The sequence below is a fragment of the Phascolarctos cinereus genome, unplaced genomic scaffold (genome assembly GCF_003287225.1).
Source record: "Phascolarctos cinereus isolate Bilbo 61053 unplaced genomic scaffold, phaCin_HiC Scaffold_4;HRSCAF=312, whole genome shotgun sequence".
Classification (NCBI taxonomy): Eukaryota; Metazoa; Chordata; class Mammalia; order Diprotodontia; family Phascolarctidae; genus Phascolarctos; species Phascolarctos cinereus.
This window is the reverse complement of record NW_027555847.1, coordinates 375,745,658-375,763,900: the sequence shown is the minus strand read 5'-3', so window position 1 is coordinate 375,763,900 and position 18,243 is coordinate 375,745,658. Positions and strand designations below refer to the sequence as shown.

At 40.2% G+C, this 18,243-nt stretch overlaps 1 protein-coding gene across 2 annotated transcripts in view; it reads right to left on the bottom strand.

Moving 5' to 3' along the window:
- The window catches only part of ZBTB7C (zinc finger and BTB domain containing 7C), a 525,518-nt gene that overhangs the window by 39,562 nt on the left and 467,713 nt on the right, over nt 1-18,243 (bottom strand). The window lies entirely within an intron of this gene.

Here is an 18,243-nt window from a genome sequence, read left to right as displayed (position 1 = left end):
TTTTACAGATGAGGAAAATGGGACCCAAAGAAGTGAAGGCAACATAACTAGTGACAATATCAGGACTCAGATCCAGGTCACAGACACATGGTATTTACAGCTGAAAAGAACCTTAGAAGCAGTCTAGTCCAGGCATTCTTAAGCCTTTGTGGCATGGACCCTATCTGGTGAAACTCATGGACCTCTTCTCTGAATAATGTCTTTAAATGTATAAAATAGGGGCAGTTAGATGGCACAGTGGATAGAGCACCAGGCCTGAAGTCAGGAGAACCTGAGTTCAAATCCTGCCTCAGACCAGACACTTGACAGCTGTGTGACCCTGGGCAAGTCATTTAAACCTGATTGCCTCACCCCCCAAAAATGTATAAAATAAAGTATGAAGGATTTCAAAGAAAACAACAAATATATATATAAAGGTCATAGACTTCAGGTTAAAAACTTAATTAGTCCAACCTCCTCAAAGAAATTATATAACTTGCCTAGGGTCCCAAAGATAAAGGCAGGATTCAAACTGGGGTCTTTTCACCTCAAATCTAGTGTTCTTCCCCAGTAACCTTTCCCCTACAGAGCTGGTGATTATTCCTGCGCTCTTATACCTACACCTTGCTGCTTTTCATATCTTGGTATGAATTGATTTATAATCTACTTTCCTAATACTGAAAAGCCAAGGGTAACTCCCTTGCAATGTAAAGGGCTGTGTGTATGTGCGTGTGTACATGCACGCGCGCTCGCATGCATGTATAGAGGCAGAAAGGGGCTCAATGACCAACTTTGTCACTATAGAAATATTTCTAGGGATGGACCTTATGGGATCTCCCATTATTTCTTGACCTATATGTCACACATTTGTATCTCTTCTCTTTCCCTAGCCTACCCAGCCCCAAATCAGGTCCTGGTCCCATTTCCAGGTGTCTGTTCCAAGTTCTCTGTTAAGATATCATGACTTAGGAGAGTTGACTTGGCCATTGCCCTGTGTCTGGAATTTAGGATAACTCCACTCAAACTTATGAGGGTTTTTGCAAGACGGAGCTACCCAGCCTTTTTTGGTGGGGGAAAGCTTTTTACTTCCAGGAAGTCCAAAGGCCCTGATTTGGGACTGTCATGGCATGGAGAGGGGTGCAGCCTGATGAAGTTGTTGAATGTGGGGGAGGGATGGTGTTCTAGGAAGCTTCAGCTCCTAAAGCACTTACCAGTCTCTATTTATCACCTGTTATCTTTTTAAAGTATTTACTCATTTTTTAATTTTAATTTTTAACATTTTAAAAAATATTTTGAGTTTTAAATTCTCTCCCTACCTCTGGTCCCCCTCCCACCCACTGAGAAAGCAAGCAATATACCTCTTGTCTTGAATTGTATTTCCGTCTATACATTATCTCTCAGCCAGCACCTACACAAAGGCCCATGGCTTTCCCTGTTCATCACAGAACTAGACACAGGGAGGGTAGTAAATAAATCCTTGTTGAATGAAAGAAAGAAAGAAAGAAAGAAAGAAAGAAAGAAAGAAAGAAAGAAAGAAAGAAAGAAAGAAAGAAAGAAAGAAAGAAAGAATGAATGTATGCAGCCACCAACCAATGAAGGAACTTCTAGGACAGAGGTGTCAAACCTACAGCCCTCAAAACTCCCTAGTGTGACTGAACTACATTAAAATATAATTGATGAATGTTTAACAAAATAAATAAAAATACAATACAACATATACAATGTTAATCTGTGGTTTTCTAAATTAATATGCAGCCTGCAGGGATCCATCCAAGGTAGAGATGTTGCTAAAACCAAAATTCACTAGGCGCATTTGGAGGACAGAATTGTCTGGAAAAATTCCAAGTTGGCAGCATGGCCCATGTGATAGCATTTCAAGAGTTCTAGGTTTTGGTTCTAGCTCTGCTCATAACTAAGGGATTTTTGACCTTGGCCGAGTTAGTGGACTTTAGCTTCCAACTGTAAAATAAGGCCTCTATAAGCTTGACATCCTACAATCAGAAGTGTGACCTTGGGAAAGCCATTTCATTTCTTTGTCCCTCCGTAGCCAATGATCTCTGTCCCTCCCACCTTTGGAGGGATAATTTGCAACATCTCTCAAATATGGCTGGCCCCTTCTGTCTTCTGACACTGTCCCCACTCTAGTACAGGCCCTCATCATCTCAGTCTGCACTATTTCAGTAGCTTGTGGGTAGGTCTACCCGCCTCAAGTCTCTCCCCACTCCAACCCATTCTCCATTCAGCTACTAAAATGATTTTCCTCAAATTCAGGTCCAATCATATCACCCTCCCCTCCCTACTTGATAAACTCTATCAGCTTCCTGTTTTCTCCAGGATCAAGAACAAAATGCTTTGTTTGGCATTCAAAGTCCTTCATAACCTGGCCCCCTCCTACCTTCCAAGTCTTTAGATGTGTTCTGTCATCTAGTGACACTGGCTTCCTGGCTGTTCCTCAAATAAGACACTCCATATCCTGACTCTGGGTATTCTCTCTGGCTGTCCTTTCCCTCAACCACTCCAACTACTGACCTCCCTGGCTTCCTTTAAGTCCCAATTAAAATCCCACCTTCTACAGGAAGCCTTCTGTAACCTCTCTTAATTCCAGGGCTTTCCCTCTTTGAATTATTTCCTATTTATCTTGTATATATTTGTTTGCATGTTGTCTCCCCCCTTAGATTGTAATCTCCTTGAGGGCAATGACTGTCTTTTGACTCTTTTTGTATCCCCAGCACTTGGCACACTGCCTGGGCACATAGTAGGTACTTAACAAATGTTACTGAATGAATGAATATGGAGTAAAAAGGGACAAGGGTGTTTAAAAAAAATCCAAGATGTTTATTATGTATTTGACTAACTACATAGTGCCAAGCCACAGGGACTGGCTAGTAAAAATGTCTGAGGGAAAGTTTAGAGCCATTTAAATGAAGGAAACAATAACCCAGAACAGTGCAACAAATGGTGAGCAAGGCACTTTAGGAGTAAGGATTTCTGACCTACCAAGAAACTTGACAGTGCCCCTAACCATTCTCAATAGGCCCCAACCCTCTCTGCCACCCGTCCACCCCCACCCCCCAAACAAAACGATGTTTCCCTAGCTTTCGGGCTGGGGAGATGAGTCAGGGCTGGTAGCAGAGGGAAGAGGGAGGAGGGAGGAAGAACGCTCTCCGGAGGACTGGTCTCATGCATGAGATATCCTAGTTAGGCCCCAGCCCATGAAAAACAGTCTCAACTTCCTGCTGTTGTCCTCCTCAATTTGGAGATGAGCTTGGGTGCGGCAGGATGGTTTAGTGAATCTCATACCCTGACTGTGTTTTTGAAAGGAAGTGAAACATCACGCCTGCCTCAGCATTCACATTCTACTTTTAAGCAAACTCCATCCCACTGACCGAACCACCTGACCTTTGGCTGGGTAAGCAAACTGGAAGCTTGCAATTTTCAGGCATAATTGCATACTGACATGTAATATTATGATACAGACTTTTATTGCACCAAAAATGCCCAAGCATTTCCTTTTCCTATTTATACGTTTAGGTCTCTCATCTTGCTATAATTTTCCCCTTTGCCCACTGCAGAAGCTCTGCAGCTGTCTACTTCCAGGAGTGCTGTTTTTCTGGAGGGAGCGCAATTAGGATACAAGACAGCAACAAATCTGTTCTAAGTTTCTCGCTCTGGGAATATCTATTGATCAGTAATGCCTGCATTAAGCATTCATTCTGTGCCAACTCCTGTGCCAGGCACTGGTGGAAATGATAGGGACTGAGGAAGAGATACAAGATAAGGAAAAATCATTCCCTTCCTTTGGGTAGCTTATGGTCTCATTTAGGAGACTGATCTAAAACACGTGAAACAACTGGAACAATAAACCAGACAGTGTATAATTAGGTGCTAAACTGAGTGGTGTAGACTAAGTGCTGAAAGAGTCTGGAGAAGTAGGAGCAACCCAGCAGTATTTTGGGTATAATACTCAGAAACACCCTAGCCTTACAGCAATATGCACAAAAAACTATTCACTACAACCAGGTTAGAGTTATAACAGGGATCTATGGATGGTTCAACATTTTATCACATTTAGCATTAATCATGTTAAAAACGAAAACAGCAAAAAGTCTAAATTTTATCAATTTGTGCAAAAAATAAAAGCCGTTGACAAAGGATAGCACTAATTAAGCGAAATGCTGCCACACCTTAAAAAACACAGACGTGGGAGGGCCCTTTTTTCAACATTGTAAAAATTATTTACCATGTGGATAAAGTGCCATCTGGCCTCAGACACTTACTAGTTGTGTGACCCTTGGCAAATCACTTAACTCGGTTTGCCTCAATTTCCTCATCTATAAAATGAGCTGGAGAAGGAAATGGCAAACCACACGTCAGTATCTTTGCCAAGAAAACCCCAAATGGGGTCATGAAGAATAGGACACAACTGAAAGATGACTGGACAATAACAACATTTATTTAAAATCCAAAGCTACCATTTTCTGCAACAGAGAAATACTAGAAGATTTCACAATAAATATAGAGGCAAAACAAGGATGTTCCCTCTCCTCATGATTATTTGACACAGTTTTAGATATGATAGCAATAAGCATGGAAAATAGAAAGACAAAACATTAGCAAAAAGATTACATTATCCCTACTGGTAGATGACATGATAGGTTAGAGAGAAAACCCCAGAGTCAGCAAAAAGATTACTTGAGACAATTAATAGCTTTAGTAAAATAATACAATAAAAAAAATCCACAAAACTGTCAGCATTTCCATGTAGCAATAACAATAATTAGGAGGAAATGATAGAAATATACCATTCAAAATAAGTACAAAATGCATATATCTAGGGGAATGACCTACTTGTATACACTGAAGACTTAACTGTTTATAATCCTTTGATGCAAAGATTTCCCTTACTGGGCATGTATCCTAAGGATGTCAAAGACAGGAAAGGTCCTCTATACCAAAATATTCATAGTAGCATTTCTATAGTAATAGGAGGAGGAGGACATGGAGGAGAGGAAGAAGATGGAGAAGGAGGAGGAGGAGAAGGAAGAGAAAGAAGAGGAAGAGAGGAAGAAGAAGAAGAAGTAGTAGTAATAGTTGTAGTAGTGGTAGTAGTAGTAGTAGTAGTAGTAGTAGTAGTAGTAGTAGTAGTAGTAGTAGTAGCAGTAGCAGCAGTAGCAACAGCAGCAGTAGCAGTAGTACTAGTACTAGTAGAAGTAGTAAAGCAATTATCATAGTTTCTGGCACATAGTAAGAGCTATATAAATGTTGGTAATGGTGGTGGTAGTAGTAGTAGATGTTGTTGTTGTTTTTGCAGTAAACCATTCCTGTCCATTGATTGTGGAACAACTTTGGTATGTGAATGTAATGGAATGAAAATTATAAATATAAGGAATTTAGAGAAACATAAAGGGTCTTATATTAACTGATGTGGAATAAATTAAGCAGGACCAGGAAAAAAGTGTATGTATATGCATATATATATGTGTGTGTGTATATATATATATGTATATATATGTGTATATATGTATATGTGTATATATACACATATGTATATGCATATATATGTATATATGTGTATATATGTATATGTGTATATATATATATACACACACACACACACACACACATACACATACATTAGCTATAACAATGTAAATGAAAAGAACATTAAAATAAAGCCAAACATTATGCAATTATTGTGGCCAGTTTTGACTCTTGAAAAAAATGTAATGTAAAAACAAAAGTCATTAGTACAAGTTGTTAAAGAAGAAAATGAAAAGCTAAGAAATCATCCCATTAAAGTAAACAAATAAATAAATACATTCTAGTTTGTAGTTGGGGTGGACAATATCCAAAAAAAAAAAATGTCAGGTCCCCAGTGGAAATGTTCTGAAGGTACCAGAAATTTCTCCAGGTGAAGTTGGCTGTGTACCTTGATTAGTTAGGGTGGACTTGGCAACAGACATCTGTAGCTGCTGCTTCACTCGTTCAGTTTTGGTCACTATTGCTCCAACATCTTAAAATAAGAATTATAGGATGAATTCACCTCTCTTTCATCCCTACCTTGATTCAATCCCAATTCCTTATTTTTAAACCTTCTTATGATTTAACCATGCTGTGCACCCCTCCCCAATCTTCAAAAATCTTCAGTGGCTCCCCATTGCCTCTAAGATAAAATACAAAATCTATAGCCTTGCATTTAAAGCCCTGCCCAATCTCTCACCTACCTTCCAGGTCTTATTTCCCTATGATTTTCCTTCATAAACACTGTGTTCCAAACATTCTATTTCCTGCTTCCAAGTATCCCTTCTTACCTCCATCTCTTAGAATGCCTAGCTTCCTTAAAACTACATCTCAGCATGAGGCCTTTCTTGATCTCCCCAATTTTAGCATTCCCTCTAAATTACTTTGTATGTGTTGTACATGTTGTGTCTCCAGAGCAGAATGGAAGCAGGAGCTGTTTCATTTTTGTCTTTGTGTCTGTCCCTGGTGCCTCCTAGCACAGCGCTGGGTAAAGAGCATTTGTTGAAATGAATTGAATTAGGAATTCCTGATCAAATGCTCCACATTTACCCCATTTTCTCTATAGTTTGTCTTGAGTTTGTCCTGTAGGATATTTCATTTTCATTGATCATGTCTGGCTAGCAGGAAGAAAAGCAGTGAGAATAATCATCGCTTTGCTTTTTAGTTATGTGTTCTGATGTGTTCCGATAAGGCGAATTCCAAGAGAACCAGTCATTCAATGGGATTCAGTGGAAAGATCACGGGCCTGGGAATCAAGAGATCTGTATTTGAATCTCAGCACTACCACTAACGTGTGATTTTAGACAACTGCATCTCTGTGCCCAATTTCCACATCCATAAAATAGATACAATAATACCTGCCCTGCTTGCGTCACAGTGATACTGTATAATTCCATGTGGCAGGAAAAACAGGAATATATATACCTATACCAGAGCAGCCAACTTCATCCTTCTGACTTCCAAGGCCCTCCATGATTTGGCCCCACCCTATCCATCCAAATTTATTTCCTCCTATTTCTCAATGTGGGAGAGGCAGTGGGGTGTCACAGATAAAATGCTGGATGGGGAGTCAGGAAGTCCTGGGTTCAAATCTTGCCTCACATGCTTATTAATAATGGTACCCCAGGCAAATCACAACTTCTTTAAGCTTTAGGCACCTCTAAGACTATAAATTACAGCAGGGTTGTAATCTGCCTTGGTAGAGAGGAATTCCCACACAGATGAAAGAACAAGTTCTTGATATATTACTGTCATGAAACTAGTCTTTTTACCTTTTCCCAAACACACATTTGACCTTACTGTTGCCTTGCCTTGGAATGTTTTCCCTTCCACAGCCAATCGAACCTGACAGTCCAAGTCTTACCTATCCATCCTGGCTCAGCTTAAGACCTGCCTCTTCTACAAAGCCTTACTGTACTGACTACTGTGTTCTGCAGTGACTCCTCCGTCCTCTGAAAACCAGCACCTGTGGTCAGTTCCACACCGCTTGACATCAGATTGTGAAGGATTGAATTCTCTGATTCATGTGTGAGAATGCGAGGAAAGAGGCACTGGACTATAAGTCAAAATGGCTAGGATCTAGTAGATACTCTGAGCCCCTGGGTGACCTTTAGGAATTCACTGCCCCTCTCTGGGTCTCAAGTTCCTAAATTATAAAACGAAAAAGTTGAGCTAGAACAGAGGTTCTTAATCCGAGGTTTATGAACTTGTTTATCTATCTATCTATCTATCTATCTATCTATCTATCTATCTATCTATCTATCTATCTATCTATCATTCCATCTATCTATTATTTATCTATCTATCCATCCATCCATCTACCGACCTGTCTATAAACAGGTAGGTAGACAGAAAGTAACTATCTCATTATGCAATGTCTCCAAAGTCTGAGTATAGTTTTAAGCTTTAATAGATTAGAAGTACACCAAGATTTCTGCAGCATCCTGTATTTGATTTCCTTTGCAATCCAAGGTATTTTATTTTATGCGTTTAAAAACATTATTTTGAGAAGGGGTCCTATAGGTTTCACCAGACTTCTCAAGGGGTCCACGACACTAAAAACGATGAAGAATCTCTGGGGTAGACAGGTTCTAAAGTCCTTTCCATCTCTGAATAACGATAATGCCTCATCATCCAGATTGTGAGAGTTGTAGAGCACAGACTTTTTCTCATAGTTTTATATCAAAGCACCTGTCTGAGAGAGGAACCTCAACAGGCATTTGTTGATGGATCAGTTCCTTGGATTCCCCCTCAAAGGAACTCTAATTTCCTCCACCTGCTTGGCCCCATCCTGCTTCAGACCACATCTCTTTCACACTGTTGTCATAGATGGTTTCATGAGATGCTGTGGCTGACATAATTCAACATTTGGTGCACACTTTCTCATCATAGGCTTCTCCAAGCTTGGCTGGTTCTCAGTTGGCAGCTCCACCACTCATCCCCAGGTCCTTCTAGCATGGTAGGGCCTGCCAGAGCTTGTGCTAGATTGGCATGGCTCCCAAGATCCTAGAGCCACCTCTATATCATGATGAGGCATTGCAGAAGGACTTTAGTAAAGAGCTTGGTGAATACCCAAAGAAAGTCCATTTGAGAGGAACCTGGAGATCTCTAGATAGCACGTTTCATCTTGAAGCTCAAAGCACATTGAGAGAATGAGAGACAAATAGGCACCTGCCCAAGTTTGCCCTTTAAGGATCTATGTAGTGATACTTTAATCCATCCCAATTCATCCCAGAAAGATGCATGCTTACTCAGTTCTTAAAGATGTCCTAGTAAAGATCTACCTCCTAGGGTGCTTAGCAATGCATTCCTGAACTTGAATGTCTGTAACTTCTTTATGTCAGATAGCTATCCCTTTTCTCAGTGCCCCCCATCCATCCTTGTGTTTTTCCAGAATTAGGGGCCCGGAATGGGTTTCTCTGCATTATTCAGGAATTGTCACATTCCAAAGATATTGGTATTCAGTGAGGACACCAGGGATCCAGCACAAGCACCCTCTGCTCCACCCCAGGTAAGCCCTGACTCCTTCGTACAGACACTGGCTCATATCATCATACAACTATAGCATTGTTCCCTTGTACTAGCATGGAGGATACACACAACACAATACAATACAATACACAACCTGCCCAAAATGTCAGTTAGTCAACAAGCATTTACTGTGTGCCTACTAGGGCCAGCTAGGTCCTGCAGGAGATAGAGCATCAAGGCTGGAGTCAAGAAGATCTGAGTTCAACTATGCCCAAAGGGCTACAAAAATGTGCATACCCTTTGATCCAGCAATAGCACTTCTAGGGCTATATCCGAAAGAGATCATACAAATGGGAAAAGGACCCACATGTACAAAAATATACATAACAGCTCTTTCTGTGGTGGCAAAGAACTGGAAATTGAGAGGATGCCCATCAATTGGGGAATGGCTGAGCAAGTTGTGGTATATGAATGTAATGGAATACTATTGTTCTATAAGAAATGATGAACAGGCTGACTTCAGAAAAACCTGGGAAGACTTATATGGTCTGATGCTGAGTGAAGTGAGCAGAACCAAGAGGATTTTGTACACAATAACAGCCACATTATGTGATGACTAATATTGTTAAAATGAACCCTTCTCAGCATTACTGGGATCTAAGACATCTCCAGAGGCCTCAGGATGGAAAATGCTGTCCACATCCAAAGAAAGAACTATGGAAGTCGAATTGCTCTCACTTATTTTTACCTTCAGTTGAGTTTTGTTTCATCTTTCTGATGGTTCCTCCTATTGGTTTTAATTTTTACTTACAACTTCACTAATGTGAAAATATGTTTAATGGGTATGTAAATGTAAAGCCTGTGTCAGATTGTGTGCCGTCTTGGGGAGGGTGGGGGGGGAGAAAAAGGGAGAAAAAATTTTCAACTCAAAAGCATATGGAAAAAAAAAATAAAAAAAGATCTGAGTTCAAATATGGTCTCAGACAGCTGCTAGCTGTGTGACCTTGGGCAAGTCACTTAACCTCTATTTGCCTCAGTTCCTCATCTATACAATGGGGAAATACTGGAAAAGGAAATGGCAAACCACTCCAATGTCTTTGCCAAGAAAACCCCATGGACCATGGGGTCACAGAGTCGAACACAACTGAACAACTGAACACCACCACACTATGTTCCAGGAACTATTCTAAGTGCTGGGGAGACAAAGAAAGGCAAAACATACAACACATGCACACTGAACAACACAGATTATGCAACATGGATTAAACAACACAACAAAAAATGTGGCAATAGTAAAAGGTTTCTGAACAATGACCAAAAATTAATTCAAAATCAAATGCGTAATGAATCTGAGGTGTTTCTGGCAGCACTTGCCAGTACTGCATCCTGCAACTTCACTGTAGCCTTGGTTCTGAACACAAGGTGTTTACATTTTGCACTGTGCATGCCTTCAGGCCATGCAATGCCAATGAACACTGCCTAAACGAAAAGGGATTGAGAGTGGAAAAAGTTTAAGAAGCCCTGGATATACAAATAACAATATATCATTTATACAGGATTCCGAGGCTTACAAAGCACTTTCTGCATGACCTTGTGATGCAGATAGTGCAAATGTTATCATCTCCATTTTACAGACTAGGAAATGAAGGCACACAACAGCTAAATGACCTGCCTGAGATCACACAGTTACTAAGTATCAGAACTCACAGAATTCCAAAATCGGAAGCCACTTCCAAGACTATCTAGTCGTTCAATCCCTAGCTCAAAATCATCTTCCCTACAATAGAACCAAGTGGTCATCTAGCCTCTATTTGAAGATCATCTGTGAGAGGGAGCCCACACCCCTTCTCCAGGCAACTTATTTTACTTTTCTATAGAATTAATTGTTAGGAAGTTACTCCTTACCTCAGTGACCTAAATTTGCCTCTGTGCAACTTTTCCCCAATTTTTCCTAGTTCTAATGCCTGGGATCTAGTGGAGGGTGTGTCATCTGTCTTCCACAGGATGGCTCTTTACTCACCTCGAGCCTTACAAATCTAAAAAAAGGGGACTTTTCCTACCTCACCCCCACTCCCCTTCTTCCTAGAGCCACAGCACAGAGACCCACAACCTCGGCATAAGAATACAAGCATTTCCAATCATACCAGCTTGGCATATTCACTGGTAATTTTCAAAGAGTTTCTTGGGCATGAGGGAAGCAGTAATGAGAGGAATGAGAGGGAAAGGGGGTGTTGACTCTCACATACTTCACTTAATTCTAGTCATTATTTGCTTTTTTTTTTCCTTCCAAAGACATTTTCTTTCTAAGTAAAAGGACAGTATCCCTTTCAACTTCTCTGTGGCTCTATAACATACACAGAACACACTTAATATCAAAGAATATTATACAAGATTAAGTTTACAGAGAAAAAGACTCTCAAAATCTGTTTTTTTCTCACTTTAATTGTTTGATTATTTAAAAGCCCCCAAAATCCTAGAGTCAAATTTCTACAGAAATTCTCCTATCTTGTTCTTAGGCCAATCAAATCACTTAGCCCAATACCTCCTGTTTTTTTTTTCCTTTAAAGCAAGAGGGTAGAAATAAATGAGTGAAAGATACTGACTTCCCTTCCTCTCCATAGCCCCTGCCCCCTTCTCTCTATCTTTTGTTTTTTCCAGGCTCAATTTTCAGGATTAATAAAACAAAATTGAGGACAGAGGAAAGGAAGGGGAGGAGACCCACTTGGAATATGGTATTGGGGTGGAGGGAAGGCCACCGGCTTTCCTACAGGGCAGGGGGAGGAGACTAAAGCTACAGTAATAATATATCCCATCCTCTCCCACGAGACTTGTTTTACCCAGTATGTAATAAAGTCCCAGCTCACCCACCCACTGATTTAGGTCAAACAAGATTTTTTAGTTTTTCTTGGGAGGTTCTGCCTGTGAGGGAGGAAAGACAAGGAGATAGAAGATAAACAAATGAGAAATAAGGTCAGGGAAGAAAAGGGGAAAAGTCAAGTGAGCAAGGACAGGAAATTCCCACCATTTTACTTCTTTTGAACCCTGATCTATGGTTCTAAATTAAACAACAAATTTATAATGAGCAGGTACCTAGTCTATATATGGCAAGCAGAGGAAGGCCATCTTCTATTGTTAGCTAATCATCTTATGTGTCTGCATTTTGTTTCCTCAACTAGATTTAGAGTTTCTTAAAGACAGGGACCTTGTCTTAGATATCTTTGTGATCCCCCAGTGCCTCACACAGAGACAAGCTGTCCCATTCCTACACAGTAATAAAATCAGTCACAGAATCATAGACACAAATAGAAGAGATCTCTGAAATCACCTAAGCCATTTCTCTACAGATTAGAAGACAAGCCCAGAGACAGGAAGAGACTTGCCCAAGAGCATAGAGCTAGGAGCATCAGGATGGACATAGTAAGTGTTCAATGAGAGATAGCAGGCAATGGTTGATAGAGAGACCTGGTTATTTTAGAGGGTTAGGAAGGCCCACTTCAGTTCCTCCCCCATCTCTACCAACTCCTAAAAAAAGAACCTCTCTTCCTCATTTGCCTAAAATCCTTCAGTTCTCTTTGTGACACTGTGGGAAATTATAGATTCATTAGTTAACAAATTAAGCAGCCATCCATTCACAACTCAGTGTGAATGAATTTAATAAAATCAAAGAATTTAAAAATCTTCAGAGCTGGAAGGGACTTTAGAAATCATCTATTCTAGAGTTCTTAACCTAATTTGTGTCATGGATCCTTTTGGCAGATTGGTGAAGCCTCTGAATCCTTCTCAGAATGTTTTTAAATGCATAAAATAAAATGCATAGGATTACAAAGGAAATTAATTACATTGAAGTCCAGTTATCAATTTTTTTTAAAAAGGTCATAAATTCCACATTAAAAACCCCTAATTCTAATCCAACCCCCTTCATTTTGCTGATGTGGAAATCTACATAGACCTATAAAGGGGAAGTGACTTCTCCAACATCACAAAGCTAATTTATGGTAAATCTAGACTGGAACCCTACTCTCCTGATTCCTTGGAGTACAAGGCTATCTCTATTCAAGATAAGATGGCATAGAATCTACTAGAAGAGAGAGTACTACACAGCTGAGTTTAATTGGTATTTAGGGGGTATTTTTTTTACATTGTCCTTTATTTAGAGGGGAGTACATTTTTTATTATTGTTGGTCCTTCATTCTTGAAGAGATATCATATGATATCATAGATGATAATGTATCATCTGTGGGGGGGTTATATTTTTTGACAGAACAGAAATGGAGGTAGAAGTGTCAAAGGTCATTGTAAAGCCTGAGTACAAAAGAGAAGGGCAGGCTTCAAGAGGGGACTTTAATTCAATAATCCCTTATTAAATGTATATTATATGGATGGCAGCAGCACAAGCATTTGTATGGGAGTAGAAATACAAAAAGGAAACAATCCCTCTCCTTGTGGAGTTTACAATTCTACAACAGGTATGTAGATAAGTAAATACAAGGTTATTTGAGTAGGGAAAACAGGGAATCAGGCAAATTTTCTCATAGAAAGTGTACCTAAGCTGAGTCTTGAATGAAGATAAGGATTCAAAGAATGTGAGGGGTATGGGGCAGGGGAAGCTTCTAGGTATAAGGGACAATGACAAGTAGGTAGCAAGAAAGCACCAGTAGGAAAGTGGAGGGAAGAGGAAAAAGAGAGTTTTAGAAAGGGGACAGGGTTTTATAGAGAAGACACTTTTTAGCTATTTTGTGGGCTAGAGTTGCCTGAGAATTGGTCCTTTAGCTACTTAATCAGCTTGTCAGTCAACAAGAGTGATTGGATATTGCGTTGTGCAGCTACAAAAAGTGGTGCTAGAAAACACTGGAAACTAAGGGAGTGCCCTCCTACTGGGGCAGGGCTAACCAACTGATGATATACGGCTGTAATGGAATAGTATTGTGCCATAAGATATGATGAAATGGACAGTTTGAGAGGAAACTGGAAAGACCCTTATGAGCTAATGCCAAGTAAAGTGAGCAGAACCAGGACAATGTATACAATGACAATCGCATTACAGAGAAAGACAACTTTAACAGATTTTAAAACTGATCAACTGAATGATAAATCAGAGGACTGAAGGTGAAACTCCCACCCACTACCTGTCAGAGAGATGATAGATTTAAAATGCAGAATGAGACATAGATTCTTGTATGTGGCCAATGTGGGAATTTGTTTTACTGGGCTATACATGTTTGTTATGAGGGTTTTATTTAATTGTTCAGTTGGGAGGGGGTAGTGGGTGGGAAAGACAATAAATACTTATAAAAGCTAATTGACTAAATGGAAACAATTTTTTTGAAAACAGAAGTAGGGCTAGACTTGAGGTAGATACAAAAGGAATGAAGGACAGATGGAAGGATCCCTTGAAGAAAATGAATTCAAGGTACTTAGAAATGAATTGAAGGTAAATGCTTTGGGAGTGCTGAGCAAGTCAGTGCAATTCAATTCAATTCAATTCGATAAACAATTATATTGAACTGAGCTCCTAATACAGTGAACTATGTGCTGGGGCTGGTGGGAAGGGAAAGGTAAAGACAGTTTCTGTCTGTAAGGAATGTATAGTCCAATGGAGAAAATGAGACATGTACACAAATAACCATAATGAAAATTAGGGGAAAAGAAAGCTATAAAAGAGGCAAAGCGTTACATGAGGGAGGGAACACATTTGGCTAAGATAATCAGAGAAGACTTCATGGAGGAAATGGGGCCAGCTATGAATTAAGAGGTAATAGGGGAATAGATATGAACAAATAATTTTTAAAAAAGAATTGCGAACTATTAACAACTATGTGAAAGCGTGTTCCAAATCACTAATGACAGGAGAAATGCAAAGCAAAACCACCCTGACAGTTCACCTAATACCTCGCAAGTTGAAAAAGATGGCAAAAGATGGAGTCAGCGTTGGAGGAGTTGTGGGAAGATAGGTACACTGGCATTGCTGTCGGAAGATTAAATTAGTACAACCACTTTGGAAAGGAATTTGAAAATATGCAATGTGACTATGATGTCCATATCCTTTGACCCAGAGATGCCACTACTAGGCACATACACCAAGGAGGTCATTGATAAAAAAGAAAATCCCCATATGCACCAAAATATTTATAGCAACACCTTTTGAGGTAGCAAAGAATTAGAATCAAAGTAGCTGCCCATCACTTGGGAAATGACTAAACAAATTGTAGTACATGGATGCAAGGAAATATTGCTTTGCTCTAGGAAATGGCAAATGTGATGAAATCCAGAGATGCACAGAAAGACTTACATGAACTGATACAGAGTGAAATAAGCAGAGCTGAAGGAACTATATACACCATGACTACCATGTAAATGGAAAGAACGGCCACCACAAAATAACTGGAAAAATAACCAAGAACAAGCATGGCCTGAAGAAAAGATACGAGAGAGACTACTCTTCCTTTGCAGATGTGGGAGGTCTGTGGATACAGAACATTGCATTGTTTTCAGATTTTTTTCGATGAATTTATTAGTTTTGATGATTATTTTTTCTCTTGTTCCTTTTTTTTCCTTTCAAAGATATTCTTGTTAGATGGGATGGCTCTCTGGGAGGGGTAAGGAGGGAGAGGAAGACAGGGGAAAATTTAGATGATGTAAAACCCAAAGATATCAATAAAAACTATTTTTAAAAAGAGAGATAATGGGGAGACAGGAGGTGTGTTCTCTGCCACAATACAGAGGCTCTCCAGTAACAGTAACAAAGTATTTTTCTTGCAAGCATCCTGAGGGCAGATATTATATAGCTTATTCTTATCTTATTGCTGAGGAAAATGTGCAGAGAATGAAAGTGACTTACCTATAGTCTAACAGCAGCACCAACACTCGACTCCTAGGTCATTGCTTTTTCCACTACAGCATCAAGTCACATCACCACTGAACTCCAGAGTCCAGACATCCATACTCATTTACCTAGCTACCACTACCTCCAACCCTGACCCTTCCTAGACTGTGGATCTCTCTTTGATCTTCCCTCTCTTGGATAGACTGTACTTGCTATTGATCACCTGACCCCCAACCTCTACCCCTGGGAGTCCTTCCTGACAGAATGTCCAGCAAACTAGGTTTGCCAGCCCACCCATGTGAGCACCATGAGAGGACTAGAAGGAGGTCGGTGTGCACTCCAGACATGGGAGTGAGCAACCTAGTTTGAAGGGAAGTAGGGTTAGATATATGTTGGAAGATAGGTTAATATCACAGGAACTAGAACTAGATGGTTCCTCCGAGACCATCTGGTATAGATTAAGAAACTGAGGTTCAGAGAGGGCATGTGATTTGCCCCACACAGGTTGTAAGGAGCCAAGCCAAAATTTGGACACAATCATCTGACTACATATAGATCAAAGGTTCTTCCCACTATATCACGCTACCTTTCATAGTATGTAAGTCTTAAATGGGAATTGAAGAAAAGAGCTAACAAGGTTAGATGGTATTTTCTTCTTCCTTCCCTCCCTTTCCCTCCTCTCTCCTTCCCTTTCTTCCTTCCTTTCCTTCTTTCCTCATCCCTCACTCCTCCCTTCTTCCCTTCCTCCCTTTCCTTCTTTCCTCTCTTCCTTCCCTCTCTCTCCTTCCCTCCCTCCCTCCCTTTGTTCCCCTCTCTCCCTCCTTCCTTCCTTTCCCCCCTTCCTTCTCTCTCCCTCCTTCCTTCCTCCTCCTCCTTTTCCCCTTCCCTTCCGTTCCCTTCCGTTCCTTCCCTTCCCTTCCCTTCCTTCCCTTCCCTTCCCTTCCCTTCCCTTCCCTTCCCTTCCCTCCCTTCTTTCTTTTCTAGTGGGTGGAAGGAAATAAGAGGAAGAAAAATTTATGCTTGATAATTAAAAAAAAGAAAAGAAAATATTTTGGAAAGAAAACACAATTTAAGCTTGATTCCTCCTCTTTCTTTTGATTGATCCATTCACTATCCCTCTAGCACACCTTATAAATTCCCACTGTTACTTTCCCCATTGCTCATGTCTAGAAAGCCTCCTTTGCCCCCAAGTACAGCTCAAGTCATAAGTCTCTGGGGAAGCCTTCTTTGAGAAGCCTAACCCAAAGTGCATGTTTCCTTCTCCAAATTAATTTACTGTCAATACTCCTCATCTGGCATTTACCATCTGCTACCCTCTAAAAGTTGCTTATCTTTTTAATTGTGTGTGTCTCTCTGTGTATATGTGTGTTATAATGTACTTGACACATACACATATATAAAGTATTTATACAACCCTATACAGCATGTCCTAAAAGTCTTAGTGTAGTTTTAAACTTTAATAAGCTATGAAAGGAAAGGAAGGAAGGAAGAAGAGAGAGAGAGAAGAGAAAGAGAGAAAAAGAAAGTTTTAATAAATTATTAATTATTAAACCTTAAAATTGCATTAAGGTTTTTTAACAACTAGATTGTAAACCCCTTGAGGGCAGAGATTTCAGCTGTCTTGTACTTCTTTGTTACCTAGCCCAGAGCCTTGCTCAGAGTAATTCTCAATAATTATCATTTGATGGACTGACTGACCTGGCTTTGGGGCACTTTTACCTTCACTGGCTGCTATGTCACCTCAATTTTCATGAGGAGGAAATAATGTTTACAACAGTGAGCATAACTATTAAAGGGTAATGAAGCCCTTGGTCAAAGTGAAGTGCTTATTTCAATACTTTGCTCGGATGATAATGACAGTGAGTACCACACCAGCAGACAGGTCTGGATGCTCTTACACAGTAGGCAAAGGGGAGAGAGACGGGAAACGATAAAGTAGACTGGCATTAAATCTCCTAAGGAAAAATCGAAAGTCTCCTTTCATCTGGTCAAACAAGTGATAAATTAGGATAAAAGGATTCCTAAGGAATCCTTCTGCCTGACAGTACTCTAATATAAGTGCTACTCATGTCAGAAACACAGATCAAAGAGCCAGTGGGGAGGAGGCAGGTGGAGAAGAAGAGGGAAGGGAGTGAGCATTTATTAAGCACCTACTATGTGCCAGGCACTGTGCTAAGTGCTCTATGAACATCAAATCATTTGGAGGAGAGGAAAGAGCCCTAGGTCCAGAGTCAGAGGACCTGACTTCAAATGCCTTTGTGACCTTGGGAAAGTCTCTTCAGCTCTCAGGGCCTCAGTTACTTTAAATGCAAAATGAAGGGATTTGAGTAGATGAACTTTGAAGTTCTGTCAAGCCGTAGATTTCTGTGTGAGGAAGACTCCTCTTCCTGAATTCAAATTTGACTTCAGACACTTACGAGCTGGGTGACCCTGCGCAAGTCACTTAACCC